Raw genomic sequence first — 14,819 nt, forward strand, 5'->3', positions numbered from 1 at the left:
AATACTGTGTGGTAAAACCCAATCCCTCTCTGGTCAGATTCTGATTATAAAGGGATTGATGATAGGTGACATTGCAGAGATGTGAACATGCCCATATGGGCAGTGAGTTCACATGCAGCAATGTGTGAACACACCCATGACAAGTACTGTAGCCTGCCAGTGATCTCAGAAAAGCTAATCTGCTCACTTGTCATGGGCTCAATCAGACTATGAGGGTAGGATCCCACTAGGGCGTTTTGGCCATTGCGATTAGCTATAATCACAATCGCAGGACATGCAGCATTTTAAGCTCATCTGCGCTCAATGCTAAGTATACAGTATAAGCGCTGCATAAATCGCTTATCAAACTGATTATGCAGCGCTTTGGGGGCTGAGCATTAATTAGCTTTAAAAAAACAAAAAAAAAAAACATTATTATACTTATAGGGTCGCTGTAGTTCCTTCATAACCCCGCCCCCCAAAGGAAGATGTCACAGGCGTATCTCTGATTAGTCATTGAAAAGCACCTATGACCTCTTCCTTTAGGGGGCGGGGCTATGGACGGAAGAAGGATGCCTGGTAAGTATAACAGAGTTTTACAACAAAAAAAAGCTAATTGCAAATCGGAAGCGCTGTATGGATTACTGTACAGCGCTTCCAAGCATCTGGCAATCGCCGTTGCAAACACCCTAGGAATCGCTGCACACAGCGCTGCAGCAATTCCTAGTGGGTTCCAGGCCTAAAGCACAAGATAAAAGTCTGAAAAATGAAAGATCAAAGATAATCTGCACATAATCTTTGTAAAAAAAAGTTCACAAAAGACCTCCAAATCTACAGACTGAAGATATTTATCTCTCAATCTTTCAGATTCATCCTGGTGGATCTGATCTGCAGATGACTGTCCATTAAACAAGGCGTGTATGGGATCTGCAGATATTTCTTAACTTTTGTGTGCACACGCATGAAAAAAGTAAGTAAGTAGACTATGAATGCATTTTTCAGGTGTTTTGCATAAACTGATCTTTGCATGTGTACAAAATCTCTAGATCGATCAGTCTTTCAAACCTATGCGACAAATTCCGCAGTTTGCAAAGATTTTTATGTCATGTGTGTACTCAGCTTACAGGGAAGGTCCGAGCAAAATAAAAAAAGAAAATCTACTTACCTGAGGCCTCCTCCAGCCCCTGTCAGCCTTTCTGTGCACTCGCTGCAGCTCCGCTCCCAGCCGGTGGTCAGATGTCCCCTCCATTGCAGATGTCAACCCTGCCAGTTCTGCATCTTCTGGGAGAAGATGAAGAACTGGCAGGGTTGACATCTGCAATGGAGGGGACCACGGACCACCGGCTGGGAGCGGAGCTGCAGCGAGGGCACAGTGGGAAGTGGGAAGAGCTTTTGAAACCTCTAAAAGCTCTTCCCAATGTAATGCTATGGGGTTTTTTACAAAACCTCATTGCTCCAGTGTGCACAGACACATAGGATAACATTAGCAGCAGATTTAAAAACTCAAAACGCTCAGAAAAACTCCTCTGGTGTGCACCAGGCCTGAGTGTGAGTTTGTGTAGCACAACACAGGGACACAGGAGCATTGACAGGCAAATTATTATACAGTTATGTGATATTTGAGAAGGCAGTTAGAACTGAGGGAAGTCAACTACGAGAGATATGCGAGTGGCATGCAGAGGGGCAGTTGGAACTGAGGGGCAGTCAGGGTAAAGAAGTGAACTGGAAATTGGGGTTGGGTGGGTGTGAGGATGGAGAAGGGCAGTAAGAACTGAGGAGGTGGTCAGGGTGAGAGCAGACAGGTTGCAGTGAGGAAAGGATGGAGGGGCACACAGAACAGAGGGGGTGTTCAGGGTGAAGAAGTCAGCCAGGGTAGGGGAAGGTAAGATCAAACAATAATTACTATTATTATAATTGAGGGGCTAGCCAGGGCCCATATTTCCATAGGGGAAATAGGGGTGCTTCCACGGAGGGGCGTGCCGGGAGCTGTGGCGCTTCCACGGAGGGGCGTGCCGGGAGCTGTGGCGCTTCCACGGAGGGGCGTGCCGGGAGCTGTGGCGCTCCCACGGAGGGGCTTGCCGGGAGCTGTGGCGCTTCCACGGAGGGGCGTGCCGGGAGCTGTGGCGCTTCCACGGAGGGGCATGCCGGGAGCTGTGGCGCTTCCACGGAGGGACATGCCGGGAGCTGTGGCGCTTCCACGGAGGGGCATGCCGGGAGCTGTGGCGCTTCCACGGAGGGGCATGCTGGGAGCTGTGGTGCGTCTACGGAGGGGCATGCTGGGAGCTGTGGTGCGTCTACGGAGGGGCATGCTGGGAGCCTTAGTGCTTCTACGGAGGGGCATGCTAGGAGCCTTAGTGCTTCTACGGAGGGGCATGCTAGGAGCCTTAGTGCTTCTACGGAGGGGCATGCTAGGAGCCTTAGTGCTTCTACGGAGGGGCATGCTAGGAGCCTTAGTGCTTCTACGGAGGGGCATGCTAGGAGCTAGGCCTGAAAGATAAATCGAATTTAAATCGAAATCGCGATCATCAAGATCACAATTTCAGAATCGTCAAAGCGGCGAATATTGCGATCACGTCATTTCCACATGGGGAAGTTTGAAGAAGCGCCTTCAAACTTTCCCAAAGTCCCAGTGCGTGCGGCCCGCAGCGTTGGACATACCTTCCATCCTCTATCGCGCTCTGCCGCCTGTTGTGCTTGGCAAAACTTCGGCTTCCTGTATGTCACATGATATACAGGAAGTATGCCGAGCATTAGAGCCTGCAGGAGGCAAAGTGGATAGACGGGCATCGCTGGACTCGTGCTTGAAGCTATGTCCAGAACCGATGCAACTTGGGAGACACAGGAGGCACAGAGAGAGACACAGGAGACACAGAGGGGGCACAGAGAGAAACAGAGTGGGCACAGAGACACAAAGGAGGCAAGAGAGAGACCCAGAGGAAGCATTAAGATGCAAAAGGGGCATAAGGAGAGACAGGGGGACAGAGGGGGAACAAACAGGCACAAAGGGGGGGAACAAAGCTTGATTTGAAGGAAATCGTGAATCGAAATCGTAATTTTGGACAGAAATCGCTCAATTCAATTCTTTCCTAAAATCGTTCAGGCCTACTAGGAGCCTTAGTGCTTCTACGGAGGGGCATGCTAGGAGCCTTAGTGCTTCTACGGAGGGGCATGCTAGGAGCCTTAGTGCTTCTACGGAGGGGCATGCTAGGAGCCTTAGTGCTTCTACGGAGGGGCATGCTAGGGAGTACATTTAAAATCGGCGCCGGTAGACTTGGGCGCAGGATACAGCCGGTATATGGCTGATCCTGCTTCTGCACAAGTCCGGGCAGTTTTAATTACTATTCCCCCTCTAAACCGCCATGGATAGTGGGGGAATGAAATAATTTGTCTTCCAGCGATTGCTGGAGGCCGAATTATTGTGTTTTTTAAGCAACTTCGGCTTTGTCCTCTGCCGGCCCCGACGTTACTCACTGAGCGCTGCTATAGACTGATACCCATTATAGTCTATGGCGGCGCTGGCTGCGCCCAAATCTAGCAGCGCCGAGAAGCACTGCTCCGCATGCTAGGAGCTGTGGCGCTTCTACGGAGGGGCATGCCGGGAGCTGTGGCGCTTCTACGGAGGGGCATGCCGGGAGCTGTGGCGCTTCTACGGAGGGGCATGCCGGGGCTGTGGCGCTTCTACGGAGGGGGCATGCCGGGAGCTGTGGCGCTTCCACGGAGGGGGCATGCCGGGAGCTGTGGCGCTTCCACGGAGGGGGCATGCCGGGAGCTGTGGCGCTTCCACGGAGGGGCATGCCGGGAGCTGTGGCGCTTCCACGGAGGGGCATGCCGGGAGCTGTGGCGCTTCCACGGAGGGGCATGCCGGGAGCTGTGGAGCTTCCACGGAGGGGCATGCCGAGAGCTGTGGTGCTTCCACGGAGGGGCATGCCGGGAGCTGTGGTGCTTCCACGGAGGGGCATGCTGGGAGCTGTGCTGCTTCTACGGAGGAGGCATGCTGGGAGCTGTGGTGCTTCTACGGAGGAGGCATGCTGGGAGCTGTGGTGCTTCTACGGAGGGGCATGCTGGGAGCTGTGGTGCTTCCACGGAGGGGCATGCTGGGAGCTGTAGTGCGTCTATGGAGGGGCATGCTGGGAGCTGTGGTGCTTCTACGGAGGGGCCTGCTAGGAGCTGTGGTGCTTCCACGGAGGGGCATGCTGGGAGCTGTAGTGCGTCTATGGAGGGGCATGCTAGGAGCTGTGGTGCTTCTACAGAGGGGCATGCTAGGAGCTGTAGTGCTTCTACAGAGGGGCATGCTAGGAGCTGTGGTGCTTCTACGGAGGGGCATGCTGGGAGCCTTAGTACATCTACGGAGGGGCATGCAGGGAACTGTAGTGCTTCTACGGAGGGGCATGCTAGGAGCTGTAGTGCTTCTACGGAGGGGCATGCTAGGAGCTGTAGTGCTTCTACGGAGGGGCATGCTAGGAGCCTTAGTGCTTCTACGGAGGGGCATGCTAGGGAGTACATTTAAAATCGGCGCCGGTAGACTTGGGCGCAGGATACAGCCGATATATGGCTGATCCTGCTTCTACACAAGTCCGGGCAGTTTTAATTACTATTCCCCCTCCAAACCGCCATGGATAGTGGGGGAATGAAATAATTCGTCTTCCAGCGATTGCTGGAGGCCGAATTATTGTGTTTTTTAAGCAACTTCGGCTCCGTCCTCTGCCGGCCCCGACGTTACTCACTGAGCGCCGCTATAGACTGATGCCCATTATGGGCAGCACGGTGGCGTAGTGGTTAGCTCTCTCGCCTTGCAGCGCTGGGTCCCTGGTTCGAATCCCAGCCAGTGCACTATCTGCAAAGAGTTTGTATGTTCTCTCCGTGTCTGCAGGGCTGTGGAGTCGGAGTCGTGGAGTCGGGCAATTTTGGGTGCCTGGAGTCGGAGTCGGGAAAAAATGCACCGACTCTGACTCCGACTCCTAATGAATTTGTAACTGTAATTAAAATAGAATATATGATAAAATGTTCTATTTCTCAGATAATAGTCATTAAAAATAATGTATATATACAGTATATATACAGTAATAGCTGTGCTTAGTATACAAAAATGAAATAAACCAATCAAAATTAGTTACTTGTGCTGCTTCAATAAAGCAGTCCACGTATTTTTAAGGTCAGATATACATTTCTGATTGTGACTGTATATATGATGTGTACACAGGAATCTCTTATATATACTAAATAACATCTATGCTGTAAGAATAAAGCCTGATGTGTAGCTATGTCACTAATAGAGATGGTCAACAAGATGGAAATAATTCTGCATTGATGCTGATTTATGCAAATGTATGCACTCCCTTTGCTGATGAAATAAAATAATTTGATATGTTATTAAAATTTGGTTTGGTGACTACAAATTAAAGGGTAACTGAGACGGATGAAAAGTAAAGTTTTATACATACCTGGGGCTTCCTCCAGCCCCCTTCAGGCTAATCAGTCCCTCACTGTCCTCCACCACCCGGATCTTCTGCTATGAGTCCCGGTAATTCAGTCAGTCAGCGCTGTCCGGCCGCATGCCGCTCCCACAGCCAGGAACATTCTGCACCTGCGCAATAGTGCTGCACAGGTGTAGTATGCTCCTGGCGGCGGAGTGTGTGCATGCGCACTACGCCTGACTGGCTCAAGTACCTGGACTCATAGCAGAAGATCCAGGTGGTGGAGGAGGACAACGAGGGACTGATTAGCCTGAAGGGGGCTGGAGGTTACCCCAGGTATGTATAAAACTTTAATTTCATCTGTCTCAGGTTTACTTTGTTACACAGTAGTACTATACTCTACATATGTACTCCCCACAGAGCTGCAGGGAATCCACTGAGAATGCTGTGCACATTGAACACAGAGGTGTTGTCTGTTTACAATCTCCTCATTCCCCTGCAGAGTACCTGCACATCATTCTTACATGTACCCACACTTACATTGCCTAGGGCCTGATAGATGTTCTTTGTTCCGGTTTGTACCTTTTACAAGTACTCTTACCAAGGACTAGTTTTAGTCTAAAGGGAATAAATATAGTAGTCTACATATCCTTCTCACTTCAGTTGTCTTGTAAAATTCCTAAGCGTTGGCAGTTATGAGACGAATTTCATGTTACATACTTTTAATCAACAAAATTGTAATATGCAAATTAGAGGAGTCGGAGTAATCCTAAACTGAGGAGTCGGAGGATTTTTGGACCGACTCCACAGCCCTGCGTGTCTGCGTGGGTTTCCTCCGGGCACTCTGGTTTCCTCCCACATTCCAAAAACATACGGATAAGTTAAGTGGCTCCCCCTAAAAAAAAAATTGACCCTAGACTACAGTACTTACACTGCATAATATAGACATATGGCAATGGTAGGGATTAGATTGTGAGCTCCTTTGAGGGACAGTTAGTGACAAGACAATATATATATATACACTGTACAGCGCTGCGTAATATGTTGGCGCTATATAAATACTAAATAATAATAATAGTCTATGGCGGCGCTGGCTGCGCCCAAATCTAGCAGCGCCGAAAAGCACTGCTCCGCATGCTAGGAGCTATGGCACTTCTACGGAGGGGCATTCCGGGAGCTGTGGCGCTTCTACGGAGGGGCATGCCGGGAGCTGTGGCGCTTCTACGGAGGGGCATGCCGGGAGCTGTGGCGCTTTTACGGAGGGGCGTGCCGGGAGCTGTGGCGCTTCCACCGAGGGGCGTGCCGGGAGCTGTGGCGCTTCCACCGAGGGGCGTGCTGGGAGCTGTGGCGCTTCCACCGAGGGGCGTGCTGGGAGCTGTGGCGCTTCCACCGAGGGGCGTGCCGGGAGCTGTGGCGCTTCCACCGAGGGGCGTGCCGGGAGCTGTGGCGCTTCCACCGAGGGGCGTGCTGGGAGCTGTGGTGCTTCCACCGAGGGGCGCGCTGGGAGCTGTGGTGCTTCCACCGAGGGGTATGCTCGGAGCTGTGGTGCTTCCACCGAGGGCCATGCTGGGAGCTGTGGTGCTTCCATCGAGGGCCATGCTGGGAGCTGTGGTGCTTCCACCGAGGGCCATGCTGGGAGCTGTGGTGCTTCCACCGAGGGGCGTGCCGGGAGCTGTGGCGCTTCCACCGAGGGGCGTGCCGGGAGCTGTGGCGCTTCCACCGAGGGGCGTGCTGGGAGCTGTGGCGCTTCCACCGAGGGGCGTGCCGGGAGCTGTGGCGCTTCCACCGAGGGGCGTGCCGGGAGCTGTGGCGCTTCCACCGAGGGGCGTGCCGGGAGCTGTGGCGCTTCCACCGAGGGGCGTGCTGGGAGCTGTGGTGCTTCCACCGAGGGGCGCGCTGGGAGCTGTGGTGCTTCCACCGAGGGGTATGCTCGGAGCTGTGGTGCTTCCACCGAGGGCCATGCTGGGAGCTGTGGTGCTTCCATCGAGGGCCATGCTGGGAGCTGTGGTGCTTCCACCGAGGGCCATGCTGGGAGCTGTGGTGCTTCCACCGAGGGCCATGCTGGGAGCTGTGGTGCCTCTATACTGGGGTATTAGACAAATGAGCCACCACTAATGCTGCTTCCAGGTTTGGATTGGGCACAGGAGTCAGGAGCAGATACTCACAGCACAGGCATGCAGAGCTCAGCCAGGCCTCGGATCCAGCACTAGTACTATGGAGCCTCTCTTCTGTGCAGTGTGCACTGAGAAGTGAGATCCCTCCCCCACTCTCTCCCACCCCCTTCCCTGTGCTTCAGGGAGGCAGAAAGTAATAGCTGCTGCTGCTACTGCAGGAGGTCTCTGGTAGAGATTAGTGTTGTCCGGATCATGAACGATTCGGATCTTTGATCCGAATCTATTTTATGAGTCGATAATCCGAATCATCAAAATGAGTGATTCGGATCGCAAAAGGGGCGGGGCCAGGAGCGACACGCCCCCTCTCAGCGGGCAGCGGGGTCCTGGAAGCAGAGCTGAGATGGATCGCTCTGTTGGATGGGAGCCAGCCTTGCAGGGTGACAGGTAGATGAGAGAGAGGGGACATGGGTGCCACTGCCAGATATGTGTAGAGCACACATACTGGCTGCAATGTGCTGCCCATTATAGGCTGGCTGTTCCGTAGTTGTGCTGCACAGTGAACACATTGGAAGCTTTTGGCTCAGCACAGCTCAGTAACTTTAGAGACAGTGTGATTGAAAGGCAATATAATCCTCCTGCACTCAGCACTAAACAGCTGCACTTATCTTCTGGGAATGCTTTCTTTCACTGTGCGACCTTTTGTTTCAAAGTGTACAGGTGAACATATAGGTGAAATATATGTAAAGCATGTGATTTGCAGCATGTGGGTATTACGTGCAAACATTTCTGCTCGTCCCTTCTCCCTTCTCTGTCCACTCCCTGCCCTCTGTCCATCTTCTCCCCTTCTCTGTGTGTCCACTCCCTCCCCGTCTCCTGTCCACAGACCTGTCCGGCTGTTCATTTCACCCCCGAATGCTTCCGGTAGTAAAATGATCCGAGATTCGGATCAAAGATCCGGATCTCTTCAATGATCCGATTCGAATCATCCGGATCATTGAAAAGATCCGAACTTCCCATCTCTAGTAGAGATGAGAAGTCTGGATCTTTTCAAGGATTCGGATGATTCGAATCGGATCGTTGAAAAGATCCGGATCTTTGAACTGAATCTTTGAATCATTTTACTAGGGAAGCAGACTGGGAGTGAAAAGACTATCAGGACAGGACTTTCCCTGCACTGTGTACATGCTGTTCAAGCCTGGCTGCTAGTATAGCAAGCTGTGTGTCAACTTCACTGATATATTTTACTTTTAGTTCTGTTTTAAGACATGATATGTAGACTCGCGCAGGATGATAAGATAGCGTACATTTGAAATCGGCGCCGGTAGACTTGGGCGCAGGATACAGCGGTATATAGCTGATCCTGCTTCTGCACAAGTCCGGGCCGATTTAATTACTATTCCCCCTCCAGGCCGACATGGATAGTGGGGGAATGAAATAATTCGGCTTCCAGCGATTGCTGAAGGCCGAATTATTATGTTTTTAAGCAACTTCGGCTCTGTCTTCTGACGGAGCCGACGTTACTCACTGAGCGCTTCAATAGGAATGATTCCTATTGAAGTCTATGGAGGCGCCGGCTGCGCCCAAATCTAGCAGCGCTGAAAAGCACTGCTCCGGATAAGATAACCTTTCCCCACCTAAAGAGAGAGGCAGTGCAGTTTCTAGGCTAAAATGCACCCAGGGCGAGTGTGTAAAAATTGCGCCCCCCCCCCAAGCAAGGTATGGGTGCCCGCAGTATAGGTTAGCCAGGTCTAGTTGCACTTAGTATAGGTCCCCCCAGTATAGGTAGCCAAGAATAGGTATCCCAGTATAGGTAGCCAGGCATAGGTGAGCCAGTATAGTTGCCCCCGCTATAGGTTAGCCAGGTAGGTGCCTCCAGTAAAGGTAGCCAGTATAGTTGCCCCAGTATAGGTTAGATAGGCAGGCGCCCCCGGTATAAGTTAGTTAGGTAGGTGCCCCAGTACAGGTTAGCTAGGTGGGTGCCTCTAATATAGGTAGCCAGAATAGTTACCCCCAGCATAGGTTAGATAGGTAGGTTCCCCCCAGTATAGGTTAGATGGGTAGCTGCCCCCCAGTATAGGTTAGATTAGGTAGGTGCCCCCCAGTATAGGTTAGATTAGGTAGCTGCTCCCCAGTATAGGTTAGATTAGGTAGCTGCCCCCCAGCGTAGGTTAGATTAAGTAGGTGCCCCCCAGTGTAGGTTAGATTAAGTAGGTGCCCCCCAGTGTAGGTTAGATTACGTAGGTGCCCCCCAGTGTAGGTTAGATTAGGTAGGTTCCCCCCAGTATACGTTAGATAGGTAGGTGCCCCCCAGCGTAGGTGAGATTAGGTAGCTGCCCCCCAGTATAGGTTAGATTAGGTAGCTGCCCCCTAGCATACGTTAGATTAGGTAGCTGCCCCCCAGTATAGGTTAGATTAGGTAGCTGCCCCCCAGCGTAGGTTAGATTAAGTAGGTGCCCCCCAGTGTAGGTTAGATTAGGTAGGTGCCCCCCCAGTGTAGGTTAGATTAGGTAGCTGCCCCCCAGTATAGGTTAGATTAGGTAGCTGCCCCCCAGCGTAGGTTAGATTAAGTAGGTGCCCCCCAGTGTAGGTTAGATTAGGTAGGTGCCCCCCAGTGTAGGTTAGATTAGGTAGGTGCCCCCCAGTGTAGGTTAGATTAGGTAGGTGCCCCCCAGTGTAGGTTAGATAGGTAGGTGCCCCCCAGCGTAGGTTAGATTAGGTAGGTGCCCCCCAGCGTAGGTTAGATTAGGTAGCTGCCCCCCAGTATAGGTTAGATTAGGTTGGTGCCCCCCAGGGTAGGTTACATTAGGTAGGTGCCCCCCAGTGTAGGGTAGATTAGGTAGGTGCCCCCAGTGTAGGTTAGATTAGGTAGGTGCCCCCCAGTGTAGGTTAGATAGGTAGGTGCCCCCCAGCGTAGGTTAGATTAGGTAGCTGCCCCCCAGTATAGGTTAGATTAGGTTGGTGCCCCCCAGGGTAGGTTACATTAGGTAGGTGCCCCCCAGGGTAGGTTAGATTAGGTAGGTGCCCCCCAGTATAGGATAGATAGGTAGGTGCCCCCCAGCGTAGGTTAGATTAGGTAGGTGCCCCCCAGGGTAGGTTAGATAGGTAGCTGTCCCCCATAATGGAGGGGGGAGCCGGAGCCGCGGGGAGGGCAGCCCGACCTCTCCCTCCCTCTCCTGGGCCGCCCTCCGTGCTCCCCCCTCAGATGCAGAGCGCAGCAGCAGCCAGGGAGGAAGCGCTGTAAACAACATACCTCCCTGCGTTCCAAGCGCTACTCTCTCGCCGCCGGTCTCTTCCTCTCTGCCGCCTATATGATGATGCACACGCTGGTTCCTGTTAGCCGGAACTAGTGTGTGCATCATCGTATAGACGGCAGAGAGGAAGAGACCGGCGGCGAAAGAGCAGCGCTTGGAACGCAGGGAGGTATGTTGTTTACAGCGCTTCCTCCCTGGCTGCTGCTGCTGCTGCGCTCTGCATCTGAGGGGGGAGCACGGAGGGCGGCCCAGGAGAGGGAGGGAGAGGTCGGGCTGCCCTCCCCGCGGCTCCGGCTCCCCCCTCCATTTCAGCGCCCACCTCCCAACAGCGCCCCGGGCGGCGGCACGGGCCGCACGGCGCTAAAAACGGGCCTGGAGAGAGGTTTAGCAAGCAAGGGGCCTTATCCACTCCTTAAAGAGACACTTAAGCCAGAAAAAAAAATGAGTTTTACTCACCTGGGGCTTCTACCAGCCCCCTGCAACAGTCCTGTGCCCTCGCAGCCACTCACTAATCCTCTGGTCCCCTGCTGCCAGCTAGTTTCGTTTTTGCCGACAGGCCCGTCAGGACTGGCCACGCGTAGCTTTTTCCGCATTACGCACGCATAGATATTTTTGTACGCGTTGCGGCCCGCAATAGCGCTAATTACAGTGGGGAATGCGGAAAAAGCTACGCGTGGCCAGTCCTGACGGGCCTGTCGGCAAAAACGAAACTAGCTGGCAGCGGGGGACCAGAGGATCAGTGAGTGACTGCGAGGGCACAGGACTGTTGCAGGGGGCTGGTAGAAGCCCCAGGTGAGTAAAACTCATTTTTTTTTTCTGGCTTAAAGAGACTCTGTAACAATTTTTTCAGCCTTAGTTCTTCTATCCTATGAGTTCCTATGCCTGTTCTAATGTGCTGGGGCTTACTGCAGCTCTTCCTAATTACACTGTCTCTGTAATAAATCAATGTATCTTTCCTCTGTCCTGTTTGTCGGGCTAAGGCTTTGATTGTGTGGAATGTGCAGGGCTGCTTGTGATTGGTAGAAGCGATACACACCCTCTGCAGGCCCCCTGCATACTCACACACTATGCTTAGCTGAGCCTATTAGAAGCTGGTTAGTTTGTTTGTAAACATTGCCTAAAACTGTTAATTACAAGCCAGGATTGCAGCAGAGAGTGGCAGAAACAGCACAGAGGGGCACAGGAGAAAATAAGGAATAGAATGGTATGCTTTTTAGTGTAAGAATATTAGAGTACAGATTCTCTTTAAGGTTCACTTTAAGCCAAATACTTTTTTTGTTTTATTTTAATACCCTAATTTCCTATAAACTAAACAAGCCACGCCCACAGCTTCTCCAGAGTTCCATTGGCGCTTGCAAGGGATTGTGGGATTTTAGTCTGGGCAGGTGAAAAAGTGTTATGCTGGGCATACATGGTTTGTTTCTTCTTACCAATCGAGCTGCTGATGGCTCGATTGATAATATCCGACGTGTCCGATCACCGCGGCGGATCGATTCTGCGCTTCATCCCCGCGGGCGGACAATAGAAAAAAATGAACTGCAGATAAGAAGCACCCGCGGGGACGAGCGGGAATCGATCCATGCGGACGAGCGGGTAGCGCCAGCATCGAGCCCAGCATTACTAGCTATAGATTTCAGAGGCAGAGTTTTCACAAGCTGAGGGTGGCAGTGCAGATACAGATCAGTTGCCTGTGTAATGGAAGAGATTGGACTGGAGTTCACAAGCTGAGGGCTGAATATGCGGGCAGCACGGTGGCGTAGTGGTTAGCGCTCTCGCCTTGCAGCGCTGGGTTCCTGGTTCGAATCCCAGCCAGGTCAACATCTGCAAGGAGTTTGTATGTTCTCCCTGTGTCTGCGTGGGGTTTCTCCGGGCACTCCGGTTTCCTCCCACATCCCAAAAACATACGGATAGGTTAATTGGCTCCTCCCTAAATTAGACCTAGACTACAATACATACATAGACATATGACTCTGGTAGGGAATTAGATTGTGAGCTCCTCTGAGGGACAGTTAGTGACAAGATGATATACTCTGTACAGCGCTGCAGAAGATGTTGGCGCGATATAAATACTAAATAATAATAATATGCAGATTAGCATGCCTAGATTCAGATAAGCTTGCCTGTATGTGTAATTGTGTAATAGTGATGAGCACATGGCTGCTCCCATTGTATATCAGGAAAAAAATAATATACTGTTGAAGCTGTTTGCAGCTAGATTTGCTGTGTAAACTATCTAAAGTTTAGATAAGATATATAGACAAGTGACTTGTTATATTTAGCTTTTCATCTCGGATCCACTTTAACTGAGAGGGATATGGATATTTCCTTTTATACAATACAAGTTGCTTGTCAGTCCTGCTAATCTCTTTGGCTGCAGCAGTATCTGAATCACACACCTGAAACAAGCATGAAGTTCATCCAGTCACACTTCAGTTGAGAACCTGATCTGCATGCTTGTTGAGGGGCTGTGGCTAAAGGCCACATACACACATCAGACCATAGTCTTTGGAAAATGAAAGATCACAGACCAATGTTACCCCCTTCCATGTAGTATGAGAGCCATACCTACACAGTCTATTCTATGGAGCTGAACTCCCCATCAGATAGAAATCTTTGCAAGATGCTGCACACAAAGATGCTGTATACATTCAAAAGATCAGTATCTGCAAAAGATCTGTTCCTGCAAAAGATCCATTTCTGCAAAATGCATTCATAGTCTATGATATCTGCAGATCTCATACACACCTTGTTTAACAGACTTCATCTACATATCTGGCAATCATCTGCAGATCTGAAAATCCATCCTGGTGCATCTGATCTGCATCTGATCTGCAGATGAATGTCTGTTAAACAAGGTGTGTATGAGGATCTGCAGATATCATAGACTATGAATGCATTTTGCAGGAATGGATCTTTTGCAGGAACAGATCTTTTGCAAATAATGATCTTTTGAATGTGTACAGCATCTTTGTGTGCAGCATCTTGCAAAGATTTTATCTGATGGGGAGTTCAGCTCCATAGAATAGACTGTGTAGGTATGGCTCTCATACTACATGGAAGGGGGTAAAATTGGTCTAAGATCTTGCCTTTTCCAAAGACTTTTATCTCAAGTGTGTATGTAGCATTAGTCTATGATATCTGCAGATCATCATACACACCTTGTTTAACAGACATTCATCTGCAGATCAGATCCACCACGATGGATTTTCAGATCTGCAGATGAATGTCAGTTAAACAAGGTGTGTATGATGATCTGCAGATCTCATAGACTATGAATGCAATTTGCAGGAATGGATCTTTGGCAGGAACAGATCTTTTGCAGATACTGATCTTTTGTGCCTGTACAGCATCTGTGTGTGCAACATCTTGCAAAGATTTCTGTCTGATGTGGAGTTCAGCTCCATAGAAAAGACTGTGAAGGTATGGCTCTCATACTACATGAAGGGTGGTAAGATTGGTCTGTGATCTTTCATTTTCAGACTATAGTCTGATGTGTGTATGAGCCTTTAGGCTGGTTTCACACCAGGAAGTTGCGTTTTAGGGGACGTTATGGTCGCATAACGTGCCCCTAACGCAACGCCTGGTGCTCTCTGATGTGGACGTCAGAGTGAGCCGCGTTGTGCAGCTCACTCTGGCGTCCGTGATGCGCACTCTTGGACTCATGCGGCATCACGTGGTCCCGCCCGGCCAATCGCCGCACAGAGCGGACGCTCCAGGAAGTAAACACTGGACGTCACTGAGTGCAGTGAATAATAATTAGCCATGTGCTTGGCCGCTCTCCGCTCCTCCCCAACATTACTGCGCATGTGCAAGCAGTCTAACGCGGCTCTGCCGCTTATACAGTACTGCATGCAGTACGTTGACTTATGGCGCAGCGTTACTGTGTAACGCAACGTGGGCACTGTGAACAGCCCATTGATTTTTCATTGCTGTGCGGTGGGGTGCGTTACAGGCTGCTCTAACGTGCGCCTGTAACGTCCCACTGTGAAACCAGCCTTAGGCTAGTACACACTAGCAATTTTGATTGGCCAATGATTGGTCAATTTTACCACCTCCATGTA

The 14,819-nt window shown here is 51.0% G+C and overlaps 1 protein-coding gene across 1 annotated transcript in view; it reads right to left on the reverse strand.

Annotated features, from left to right (window-relative positions):
• Window positions 1–7,631, reverse strand: part of LOC137536780 (zinc finger protein 850-like) — a 69,159-nt gene extending 61,528 nt beyond the window's left edge. Inside the window, exon 1 of the mRNA XM_068258983.1 lies at window positions 7,559–7,631. The gene's annotated coding sequence lies outside the window, so the exon portion shown is untranslated. The remainder of the gene's footprint in view (window positions 1–7,558) is intronic.
• Between the last annotated feature and the right edge of the window lie 7,188 nt (window positions 7,632–14,819).

The sequence above is a fragment of the Hyperolius riggenbachi genome, chromosome 10, assembly GCF_040937935.1.
Source record: "Hyperolius riggenbachi isolate aHypRig1 chromosome 10, aHypRig1.pri, whole genome shotgun sequence".
Classification (NCBI taxonomy): Eukaryota; Metazoa; Chordata; class Amphibia; order Anura; family Hyperoliidae; genus Hyperolius; species Hyperolius riggenbachi.